Here is a 13,389-nt window from a genome sequence, read left to right on the forward strand (position 1 = left end):
TGCCCTGCAAACCAGTTCATCTGTACCATTTTTCTAGATTCCGCATATATGCATTAATATATGATAGTTGTTTTTCTCTTTCTGACTTACTTCACTCTGTATGACAGTCTCTAGATCCATCCATGTCTCTACAAATGACCCAATTTCGTTCCTTTCTATGGCTGAGTAATATTCCACTGTGTATATGTGCCACATCTTCTTTATCCATTCGTCTGTCGATGGGCATTTAGGTTGCTTCCATGTCCTGGCTATTGTAAACAGTGCTGCAATGAGCATTGGGGTGCATGTGTCCTTTTGAATTATGGTTTTCTCTGGGTATGTGCACAGTAGTGGGATTGCTGGGTCATATGGTAATTCTTTGTTTAGTTTTTTAAGGAACCTCCATACTGTTCTCCATAGCGGCTGTATCAATTTGCATTCCCACCAACAGTGCAAGAGGGTTCCCTTTTCTCCACACCCTCTCCAGCATTTGTTGTTTGTAGACTTTCTGATGATGCCCATTCTAACTGGTGTGAGGTGATACCTCATTGTAGTTTTGATTTGCATTTCTCTAATGATTAGTGATGTTGAGCAGCTTTTTATGTGCTTCTCGACCATCTGTATGTCTTCTTTGGAGAAATGTCTATTTAGGTCTTTTGCTGTTAGGTGTATTTTAAGTGTTCTTTGTTGACTTCTGAATATCTGACATACATAGAGATTTGCATTCTTAATTGCTTACATTCCCTAAATTTTAAATATGTTTCAAAATTTGATGTGTCTTAAGTTGTAGATTTGTCTACCTTCTTGCTGCTGGATACCTGGGAGTTGTGGAAAGAATTTTAGGGGAAAGAGAAGTAAGATTCATAATTTAGTCCTTGCTGCGAAGTCCCTTGTGCACATTTGCCACATTTCATCTTCATCATAGTGCTTTTTCATGTGCATTGTTTCCTCATTTTACAGAAGAAGATAAGCAAAGTTGCACAACTCAGTCAAGGGGCACATCCAAGCTCAGGTTTATTTGTTTAATTCCAAAGCCTGAGTTCTTTTCATCATATGATGCTGAGGATAGACTAATTTTATATTTTTGAAATGTGATTATTTTTGAAAATAGCCTGTTTTTTTTAACCCATTAATATTTGAAAAGGCAATCAACACGTTGCTCTTATATTACCCGAAGAAGGCTCACTCTCTTGCTTGGAGTAACTCAAGGACCAACTGTCCTCTGATTCTCTTTTAAGACCTTTGTTATGTGTTGTGATTTCATTAATAACCACCTGATCCCCTAGTAGAATATTAGCCTGAGAAGTTCAGACTTTCAGTTTATCAAGAAAGAAACCAGCCACATTCCACGTAGAATGTTTAGATTGGACAGGATATCAGGCTCATAAATACTAATTTGTGAGAAGTCACTGGGGTCTGTATGGATAAGTGGATTGACCTTCAGCAAGTACGTAACTGAGGAGCTGACTGGGCTGCCCCTTTGTCAGGAAATCCCAGAAGTAATGGATTTGACATGGTGGGAGCCGTGGATCCACTGTCCTCACTGCCTGATGAGATTGTCCTGGTGGCAGTAACATGTATTCTTTGGCAAACAGCCATTTCCGCAGCCCCAAACCAACAATTCAGTGGTTGAAAGCTGTGTCTTGGGAGGAGTGGCTCTAATTCCTTGGCAGCCTTCCCGGGGTTAGTGGTGTGGAGAAGCCCTATGAAGATTGAGGAAAAGATAGTGAGTGAGGTTAGCAGGTCAGACTGCAATCGTTAGCTTTCAAACAATAAAACAGACAAGAGCGGTACCCTGGGTCTACAAACTGCCTGAATTACATGGGATTGTTTACATCTGCATTTTCTAGGGAAAGGGGCAATTCTTTAAATTCATCAAGGACCCAGCAAAATTAAGAATCCTTGGTCTATCTGTTATGTCAACAGTGTAGATCTGTGGTCAGTGCCTGTGCTATGTACGGAGGAAATCATCAGTAATAACAGGAAAAGTGTGAGAGGGGCAGCCGAGAGCCTCCACCAAGGGGGAAAGCCACCCATGTGAGGTACTATTAAAATATTAGCTGGTTTTCTTTCTGTGTCCCTATCGCGTTGCAGTTCAGTTGATTTGAATTTGACAATGATGACCCAAAGACCGAAAAAACCATGGCCTTCAGGGAAGCTGGATGAAGGATGGATGGAAACTGTACTATTTTTACAACTCTTCTGTAATTCTAAAATTTTATATATCAAAGGAGGGATATATCTATATCTATCTATCTGTCTATCTATATATATATGTCCATCCTTTGGAATATGATACAGTCTAGAAGACAAGTTCTATTATCCAAATGGATGAGGCTGACCTTGGAAATTTTCATAGCAAGTAGACTAGGGTAAGCGTAGGGCAGTGTTTAAGAGCATGGACTCTGGGATTAAGAATTCCTGGGTGTGATTCTCAGACCTAGTATTCACCCACTGTGTGAACTTGGTCATTTTCCATACCCGTATTTTACAGATGAGAACACTGAGGCTCAGCGAGTTTAATAATGGATACCTACATCACGTGGCGGTCACAGGACTTAAACGAAATAAGTAAAAAATGCCTGGCACATAGAAAGTGTCCAGTGAGTGTTTGCTGTTAATGTGATTATGATCACAATTATTTTCAAAGTGGAGACAGGAGATTTTTAGAAAACATGAGCAGGCTGGTGAGATCAGGTAAATTCTAAGCCCTGAGAGCTGATGACCTTCCTTTATGTCAGGTGGTTTCAGGGAATGAAGCTACAGAAAGAGGTGGTAGTCAGTGGGGGAAAATTGGGGGAAAAGTCAATGAATGTAGGATACAAGGAAACAAGCTGGGCTGACAGGGGCCACATTGGGAAATTTCTGCATCTTCAGAGACACAACAGAGAAGGGCAGGCCAATCACTCACGAGACTCCTAGAAGCCCTATATTATTAATAATTAATATAATAAACCCTGAACATATCATAAGTCTGATTTGTTGGGAATCATCGTTTTGGAAATCAGGTAGGGCTTGATTTTTTTTTCTCAGATGGGTTTTTAATTCATAGGTACTTTTGAGTAAGACCGTTTCTTTCCCTTTTTGTTTGGGGGCTTTGAGATCTTTCTGTAATAGGGATCTGATTGCCATCTTAACGAATTGTTAAAGTTCTGAGAAAACTTGCCTCTCACCCCCGCTCCATCCCCGCCATGTACACAATGACCTCTGAATGCTTTAGACCAGCTTTCGAAATGTAACTCCATTAACCCAAATGTGACAGTAAGAAACAAGTCCAAATATTATGAAAACGATGCAGCCGTGACCTGCAATCACTTTCCTCCATTCTAACTGTAGACAAAGCATGTTATTTCCCCCTTGAACTTAACCATGATTTCAACATGATATGTTATCATTTTAATGTCTGTGGTCTTACTCAAGAATTGAGTGATGAAAAACCAAGACACATGAAAAATGGTCCATGGTAAAAGCCTGTCTTAAGAGCACGTTCAGAAAGAGATTACACTAATTGCATCCAGGGGAATGTGGGTTATGAGAGACTAGACTTGTGTTCCTCTTTAGGGTTACCGTCTCTCAGTGTGTTTCTTTATTTGATATGAAATTCTATTAGAAAAGAGTTTGCCTGGATAATGAATGTACTGATAACAGAAAGGGAAAACATCATGAAGCCAGAGAACTTCGGTTGAGCGAGGCTGACGATGGTGACTATGGATGTGAACATAGCCACAGGCTTTGATTTCTTGTTTTCACTGATGGGCACATTTCAGTTTTATATGGTCCATAGGCTTGCTTACAGAGGTAGTTAACGTTAGAACGTTTTTTGATGGTGGTGGTGTGTATGTGTGTAACAAGGTGGGATAAATCAGAGATCTCCTAGAAATAGGGGAAGACATAGCTAGAAGAAGTATTTTTCAGAGTACAAAGGAAATATTTCTTTTGAACATCCAGGTTCTAGAGATCTGGGGTCATGACAGAACAAAATCAATGTCCTCCAGAAGTAATCTCTCTCATTAGTTTTTTGTAAAAGATAAGCACCTCTACATTTCTTTATTATAAAAATCGTGCTAACTTAGAATATCTGGAAAACAAAGAAAAGTTAGGAAAAAATGAAAAGCCCCCAGCAAATACAACACTGAGATAAACAACGTGAACACATTTTTTTGCAATAATTTCAAGTAAAATAAGTGTTTATTTCTACATAACTGCTGCTATCATGAATATACAATTATGTATCCTGCTTTGTATCCATGGTGAAAAATGTCCCCATATTACTGAAATATTATCTTAAAGTTTAAGGAGAGTGTGGCTCCCACGCATCAGAAAGGCAGGGCTCCCTACACAGCCAAGCTGGAAGGAAGTGTCCTCCACGGCTGGGCAGACACCCACCATCTGCTAATGCACAGCATCCTTGCTCGGCGTCACAGGCTTGATAAAGGGTTGAGTGGTATTGAAGCGAGAGGTCTCACGGCTTCTAATTGGTGCTGATTGCTAACCTTATTTCTGTCATAGTTGGATGACATTGTTTCTCGTCTCTGCCTTTCTTTCCCATTTGATGATTGCCGAGATACTTTCGGCTCTAGGATGCTCTGTGTCTAGACTTAGTATATCTTAGTACCATGGAACATTGGTTCTCCCCCTCCCCCTCCCCTTCCTCTCCCCTCCCCCTCCTCCCCCTCCCCCTCCTCCCCCCTCCTTCTTCCATTTTCATTGTTTCAGTGCCTTTCTATTGTGTCGTTGCTCTATTCAGGACACTGACATGTTTTCTCATGTTGTGTTCACAATCAGCCTGCGAAATAGGTGTTCCTGTTATCCTCATGTGACAGGCAAGGCAAGTGAAGCTCAGAGGGGCGGCGGAGTGAGTGGGGGAAGCTGAGCTCCCACGCTGCCATCCAGTCACTCCTGGAGACAGGCTGCTTTCAAGGAGCTGAGCGGTCATCACCCCGAGCTGGACACTCACTCGGCCAGTCCACCAGGCTAGTCTGTTGGTCACTCATTAACTCACTTGTTGGCTCACTGGTCATGGTAGACAGGATAATGACTCCTAAGATGACCCTGTCTTAAGCCTCAGAAGTCGTAAACATGTTACGTGGCAGAAGGAAATTAAGGCTGCAGATGGAAACGTTTCCTAATCAACGATCCTTAATAGAGGCTACTATGCAGGTAACCTGTGAGTATCAGGTGGGCCCAATGTAATCACAAGAGTCTTTAAAAGTAGAAGCAGGGGGCGAAGAAGCGTCAGTGTCGAGGTACGGGGTGTGAGAGTCAACAGCTTCTGCTGGCCTTGCAGGTACAACGGGTCCAGAGCCAAGGGTTGCAGGTGGCCTCCAGAAGCTGGAAAAGGCAAGGAGACAGATGCTCCTCTGGAACCTCCTGGAAGAAGTACAGCCTTGCTCACCTCCCGATTTTAGCCCAATGAGTCTGTCCTCAGATTTCTGACCTCCAGAACGGTAAGATAATGAATTTGTATTATTCTGTGCCGTTCGGTATATGGTGATTTCTTACGGCCGTCATTTTTGAAAGTAATACACATGCTGGGTTCTGAGAGAATTATCAGACGCCTGGAGCGTTACCGTATCGATGCCCCGGGGCTCTGTGTGGTCGGTGAGAGCAGCACGGGCTTCTAGCAGGTGTTGGTGTCTGGAGCAGCTGGGTGGTAGCTTCAAGGTTCTGTGGAGTTGCTTGATTTAGAACGGGACTTGGCCAGTTGTCAGGGGCCTGGTTGGGACCAGCTCCTAGCAAGTGATCGGGCGGCGTCTCCAAGTACGAGTCGGTCAGGTTTGAAGGGATGTGGAGTTCTGTGGTCTGGAACATAGGATTAAGAGCAGTGCTGTCCAGTGGGAGCACAAACACCCTATGCGCGTCGGTTTTCAGTCTTCAGAGAATATATTTTATACTTTTCCTCTATCTTCCGAAGTTCAGACTTTTAGAAAAAGGAAGCACATGTTGTTCAAAAAACAGTTATTGATTTTTTTTTTTGCGGTACACGGGCCTCTCACTGCTGTGGCCTCTCCCGTTGCGGAGCACAGGCTCCGGACGCGCAGGCCCAGCGGCCATGGCTCACGGGCCCAGCCGCTCCGCGGCATGTGGGATCTTCCCAGACCGGGGCACGAACCTGTGTCCCCTGCATCCATTTTGAAATTGGAATTATATCAGACTCTTGGCTCAGAAAATATAAAAAGACAATGGAAACACACGTTGTTTGTTTCAACATGATGGAAATAGAAAATAATTCTCAGCAAGAAAACATCACCCAAAGGCAAAAAGCCGAAAGAGCAATAGTGGTTAATATACTAATATAATAAATCTAAGCCTGAATGCTTTCTCTTATGTTTAAACAAAAGAGCAATGATAATTCTATTCTGTAAGACTATCCCTGGGAGTTATACATGAAAATATTTTTTTTTCTGGGCAGTATTTGGATTTTCCTCTTCTCTCATCTACTTCTGAAACAATTTAATATCTGGTAACATCTGTTCGCTCAAGCTGTATTTCATACTCGGAACAGAACATGTGGCAGCGTATAAGAACACATTGCCACTGTTGTAAAGGATTCTCTGATTTATTGACTGTACTTAAAACTTTCTATTCTCCCCAAAGGAACAAAATCCAATAAAATAAAAATAAGAAATTGGGGCAAGGAAAGGAAATTGAGGAAGGAATCCACATGATAACTCTGCGGATTAATACATTTCCCATGGCTGACCTTCCAATTTGACTCTAAGTTTCCTAGCAGCGAGTGCAAAACAAACTAACTGAAACCAAAAAGGAAAAGAAATTTAAAATATACAAGGTTCCCAGTGGCAGAAAGTTAGAATAAAAATAATTTTATAAGGGATTTCCACCATCACTCCATATTTTTTCTCTTATTTTATGTATCTATTTTTAAAATCCTCTTGTGTTTTCTTTCTTTTAATTAATTAATTAATTAATTTACTTTTGGCTGCCTTGGGTCCTCGTTGCTGCGCGCGGGCTTTCTCTAGTTGCGGTGAGCAGGGACTACTCTTGGTTGCGGTGTGTGGGCTTGTCATTGCGGTGGCTTCTCTTGTTGTGGAGTACGGGCTCTAGGCACACGGGCTTAGTTGCTCCGTGGCATGTGGGATCTTCCCGGACCAGGGCTTGAACCTGTGTCCCCTGCATTGGCAGGTGGATCCTCGACCACTGCGCAACCAGGGAAGCCCTTTTCTCTTATTTTAAACCATAGAAAACTTTCTCACTGCAACCAAATCCAACAGCAGAGAACCCATCACTAAGTTCTAAGGTAGTAGTTCTCAAACTCTGACATGCATTGGAAATTCCTAGAGGGTCTATAAAAACAGATTTCTGGGTCCCATCCCCAGTTTCTGAGTCCGTGTGTCCTCGGAATTTGCATTACTAACAACTGTCCAGGTGATTCTGATGCGGCTGGTCCAGGGACCACATTTTGAGAATCACTGCTCTAAAGGAGATTTATAAAGTGATATCTCAGATGAGACACTGAGTAAGCTGTGGGAAAATATCTTTAAAAGAAGTTCCACAGTGCATGCAAAGGCCTTTTTGACATGTATGGTCCTTGGAAAGATCGTCAACCAAAACTAAAGCTACAACTCTGTGAAGGGGAATTTTACAGTATGCTCAGTTGACATGGTCTGACAATGTCCAACATTTCTGATGTGCTACTTCATTTCATAAATAGAGTTTAGAGTTCCTAAACGAATAAGTACATAACATATTTCTAAATGTAGCTTACTTTTTTTAAATCTTTTTTTTTTTTTTTTTTTTTTTGCGGTACGCGGGCCTCTCACTGTTGTGGCCTCTCCCATTGCAGAGCACAGGCTTTGGATGCGCAATCCCAGTGGCCATGGCTCACGGGCCCAGCCGCTCCGTGGCATGTGGGACCCTCCCGGACAGGGGCACAAACCCGTGTCCCTTGCATCGGCAGGCGGACTCTCAACCACTGCGCCACCAGGGAAGCCCTAAATCTCTATTCTTTTTAAGCTGCGGTTTTGATTAACTCAACCTTTTGAGCCCTCCTTATAGTTCTCTTAATTCAAAAGAAATGCACGCATGCTTTCCAATTCAGGGTTGCTGTCTGCACATACGTGAACACAAAGAGTTTGCTTCCTCTACCTCCAGAAATCCCACTGGAAAGATGATAGAAGGAATAAAACCCCTATTTGCCTAAGAATGGGAGATGGAGTGTTCACTGTGTCCGGAGAAGGTCATGAATGTATGGAGGTGAGCATGGAGGTGGAGTCACAGTTACCTCATTTAAAAATATTTTTATTTTGAAATAACAATTGAGTCATGGGGAGTTGAAAAAAATAATGTACAGGGAGATTCCATATAGGTTCCGTGACGGGAGTTACCCTTAACCCAGGGTTCTCCACTTGTAGTGTCTTGGATAACTAGCACAATATCCAAGCCAGAAAATCAGCCTTGATACAAGCTACAGAGATGATTCAGATTTCATCACTTTTACATGCTCTGTGTGTTTGTGTTTACAGTTTTATCACATGTGTATATTCATGTAACTAAAAGCACAATCAAGACACAGAAGTATTCCATTATCACAAAGATCTCCCTTGTGCTACCCTTTATAATCACACCTGTGCTGTGCCACTCCCCCTCCATCCCTAACTCCCAGCCACTACTAATGTGTTCTCCACCTCTATGAATTTTGTCATGGAATCATCCACTATATAACCTTGTGAGACTGGCTTTTTCACTCAGCATAGTTCCCTTGAGATCCAATCAAATCGTTGCAGGCATCAGTAGCTTATTCTTTTTTATCGATGGTATGGATGTAACAATTTTGTTCCATGGTATGGTTGTAACACAATTTATTTAATCATTTACTTATTGAAGGACATTTGGAGGAAGGGGCCCAGAGCACACCTAGGGCCAGGTGGTAATGGTTTGGTTCAATTTGGGAATTATTCTTTCCTGGAGCCTCAAGACATTCCTGGCTTGGGTTCAGTAGGTTACAGAGTATGAGGGTTGGATAAGAGGCAGGAATGAGGGTGATTATTGGAAGACCTCTCTAGAGCATTGGTATGGGCGTTAGTGCTGCAGACTAAACACACTATGATCTGACATTTGGTGAAGTGATCAGTTGCTCTGTCTGCCTGCTCTGAACTGGTCCATCCTATAGTGAAGACTGCTTACTCATACACTTCACCCCGAGTTCACTCTGATTCAGGGAAGAGGAGACTCAATCCAGTGACTTATATTAATTGATGAAGCCCTGCATTGGTAAATATATACAGAAAGTCAAAACCACCAGACGTTTGCAGGAAATCTCAACAATAGAGAAGAACCAAGATGAATAAACAGAACATTTGACTCTGGAATACAGAAATAATTCAAGACACAGAAGAGAAATTTAACAAGCCCTAATTGTATTAGTGACTGTGGCCAAATGAAAAGGAGAAGAAATAAGGGAAATTAGAGTTCTTCTAAATCAGTTATCTCAACCTGGGGTGATTAGCAATGGCTGGAGATATTTGGATTGTGATGATGGGGGTTCCGGTGCTATTGGCATCTAGCAGATAGAGGCCAGGGATGCTGCTACACATCCTTCAGTGCACAGGATCATTCCGGAAGACAAAGAATTACCTATCCTAGAATGTCAATAGTACCAATGTTGAGAAACCTTGCTCTAAATTGAAACTATTATTGCTGTGATAGTCTTAAGAAAGAAATGTGCTTTAACACCTGGAAGAAACATTTTTGAAAATCTCTCAGAATGTAAACATGGGAGGACAGTTGACATAGATGATCAGTATACAAGGGTCAAATCCCCAATGACTAGGAGTTCCCTAAAGAGAGAATCGAGACAGTGGAAATGAGGAAATAATCAAAGACATAATAGAAGATAGTTTGCCAGTGCTGAGCAAAGACACCAAGCACAGAGCAGGATGAGAGAACAAAGACCCCAAACTAGATAGAACCCACTTATATTTTAGAGCGTTAAGGAGAATGAGACAATTAAAATATTAGGAGAAGCTGGGTGAGGTATATGGAAACTCAACAATTCATGCAATTTTTCCCTTTAAGTCTAAAACTAGTTCCAGATAAATTCGAAAATGTCTCTAATTTGGTTTCCAGTTTTCTCTTTGTTATAATTAACCCTGTAGGGAACATCCTATGGCTTGTGGATAGATCTTGACAGCAGACACTTTGGTTATGGGTCTTGCCTTACTGAGGACTTGGTGCCCAAACCCAGTTCCCTTGTTCCTAGATCCGTCCCCTGTTGTCATGGAAAGGAACCTCAGTGATTATCCAGGCATAGATGTTTATCTTACAGAGGAGGAAACTGAGTTCCACCAGATACAGGTTAACAGTCCGAGTCAGGAAGTCTGATTCTCAGATAGTGGGCATTTCAAAGAGTACCCAAGCCGCAGCGAGCCCACTGTGGGCTGGAGTTTTGTCCGAATCATGTCTCTGTCACCTTCAGTGGGTAATGCCCAAATGAATAGTCTTCCATGATTTTTTTCTGTGCTCTCTGAATAGCCTTCCGTTTATTCATCTAAATGTCCTTGTAGTTCTCTGAGCAGTATAGTTACTAATGTACATTGCACAGCTCTGGAGGATAACTTCTTATCTTGCAGAACAGAACCTCACAGAGCAAATACTACAGCGTCTTATACTTAATTAAAATAATATTAATTAATTAATTCAACAGATATTTAATGATTACCTACTGTGTTCCAGGTACTACTGAAGGGGCTAGACAGTGGACAAGATAGATAAGGTCCTTGCCTTCATGGAGTTGACATTTTGTAGAGTCAAACAACAAACTCATAGACATAATATCAGGCAGTTAGAAACGCACAGAGAGAATTAAATCCGGGTGAAGGGTAATAACTTGCTATTTTAGGTAAGGCAGGCAGGAGAGGCATTGTATCCAGATATGTGATTTTCAGAAAGAAAATCTATGGTCGTCTTATCACCTTGGACTTACTTAGCCACAAAGGTTCAGAAATATAGAATCATTTTTCATTAGTTTATCCCTTTTAGTACTCCCTTTGGGAAAGGTAATTGGACTCAGAATTCCACGACTTTTTTCCAGGGCTGTAAGCCTGTGACATGAGACGCACTGCAGGAGCAGCAGAGGTTCTTATCAGAAATGTGATGAACCGCAGAGAGCACTCATATTTTCAGATAGAAAATTACGAGTCTCATGAAAGTGTCTCCATAAATGGTTCCTTCAGCTCCCATTGTTGACTGGTGTGTGTGTGCATTTAGATCTGAAGTGTGTGTTTAAGGTCATGCCTGGATGTTGGCTCAACGATTCCCATCATTTCTGGCTCATTTTCACCCCATAACTGTGGCTGACGAGGTTATGAAAAGAGAAGAGGTGGAAGGGAAGGAGGCAAGGGCCCATATGCTGGTATCTGATGGCCTCCTGGACTCTTGTTTTGGTTCATCATTTAAAGTAATGAGATGAAGGTATTCACGTTTGCCTCTTCCTCTCCTCCCCTTATCCTGTGGATTCTTCCTCCCCATGGACACTGTTACAAGATGCTCTAACGCTTCAGCCAACATCCCAGTTAAACGTCTAGATAACACCAACCCCAACCACCATCGGCAATGGCATGAAACACCCCAAGGAAGATCAGCAGAACTGCCCAACTAGCCAAGCCAACCCACAGAACCACAAGAAAGAACAACATGGCTGTTTGAAGCCACTAAGTGTTAGAGTGACTTGTTGTGAGGCAACGTGTAACCAGAATAGGCTTTACACTTCATTATCCCACTACACTAGATGCTAAGATGGAATTGTGGGTTTTTTTTTTTGCAGCATTGTTTTGAAAACAACAAGAAAAATCATGCCAGTGCTTTGTGCTGGATGCCAACAGGCACCAGAAGCAGCCTGATGCGGGGAGGATTCAAAGACTGCCCTTTGCTATGAGCAAAGCACTTGGATGGCTGTTGAAATTAAAGCCAGTTCCAGGATGGCGTTTCTAGAAAGCTGAGAATCCCTGTCTTGTTTGAGGGGCACTTAGAAAGAGCTGCCTGACAGTGCAGAATTTCGGCTTCTGGTGAGATGAGGCTGGGAGGGCAGGATACAATCCTAGACACCATAATTAAAGGATATTTTCCCGGAAATCAGTATACCCAAACAGAGGCTAAAAATAGCTGAGCATTGTCTGCTGAGCCCAGCTGCTACCAGGGCTTTTGGCTCATGGCCTGGGACACCCCCCAACCCCATTTTCATGCTTTTCCTCTCTTCAGCATTAGATTCCTTCAGTGCAAGAACTATGCATTCCTTTTGTTTCCTTTAAATCCAAGTAGAACCATTCCTTCTTGGATGGAGTGCTGAGGTTCCAGGGTATTACGGGTCTACTTAACTGGGAGATGCTAGAAATGCATTCCTTCGGACAGAGAAAAGGACCGTCAAATAATGTATCACCATAGCTTCCAAAAGCTGTCACGTGTAGAATAAAAAATTTGAGGTCGGTGCCGTTGCTCACCTTGAGGTGAGGAGGAAGGCAGGTGTAGAGAGGTTTTGACTTTGCCAAAGGTCACATAAGTGTTAAATGGAGAGTTGGGATTTGAACCCTCTAATTATGGATTCCCAAGATGGGTACCACACAACAGGGTGCTGTTCTTGGGTCCTTATTAATGGTGTCTTACATTATGAGTAAGCAGTAGGAGGGCTGGTCAGAGGAGGAGGTAGACCTGGGGACTTTCCAAAGGGACCTGATAGCCACTTGGTGTCACAGTAAACTTGGTTGTTGGGGAGGGCAGTCAGAGGCAGAGAGAATAGCAAAAGGGAGTCAGGGAAGCTTGTGTTGGGTTTGAGAATGCACGAGGCATGAGTTTCTAGTATTTTCTCAAGTATTATCTTTTGTTTTCATAATAACCTTGCAAGCCAATAGAGAAAATAGAAGTCAATCTCCCTCTCACTCTTTCTCCTCACTACTAACCTCCCCCCGTTTATGTTTGTGTGTGTGCGCCCGCACGCACATACCGCCATTACCGTCATTCACGTGTGTGCAATATACTCTTATTCGTATATACACAACATAGATGTTAGTGCCTTGTCCAGATCTCCTCTGTGGGGCAGTGTGTCCATTCCCCAGCTGCTGTAAATGTTGCTCCAGGGAGCTCATCTCCAAAGAATTATCTTCACCTGAGGGTAGCCTCTTCCCCCGAGAGAAATTAATTATTATCTCCATCCTGGGGGCATTCCAGTTCCTGATAATGGGGTAAAAAAAAAAAAAGGCTGACCCTCTTGTCTCACAGTGGGGACTATTCTGAGTTACCAGTTTATGTGTTATGCTCCTGGTCTGTTTAATCTTTTCTTGTGAGTCAGGCTAAGCCTAAGCATAACCCTAACCATATCCTTGTTCAACAACACTTTTCCCTTTCTCTCTTGCTTCACCTCCCTTACAGGTTGGTGTCCCTCAGTTAATCACATGCCTC

General features: G+C 42.5%; 1 long non-coding RNA gene across 1 annotated transcript in view; it reads left to right on the forward strand.

Annotated features, from left to right (window-relative positions):
* LOC309976463 overlaps positions 1–6,239 on the forward strand; it is a 95,892-nt gene extending 89,653 nt beyond the window's left edge. Inside the window, exon 4 of the long non-coding RNA XR_014326990.1 lies at positions 5,267–6,239. This is a non-coding gene — a long non-coding RNA (uncharacterized lncRNA). The remainder of the gene's footprint in view (positions 1–5,266) is intronic.
* Positions 6,240–13,389: the final 7,150 nt, after the last annotated feature.

The sequence above is a fragment of the Leucopleurus acutus genome (assembly GCF_964270905.1).
Source record: "Leucopleurus acutus genome assembly, chromosome: 20".
Classification (NCBI taxonomy): domain Eukaryota; kingdom Metazoa; phylum Chordata; class Mammalia; order Artiodactyla; family Delphinidae; genus Leucopleurus; species Leucopleurus acutus.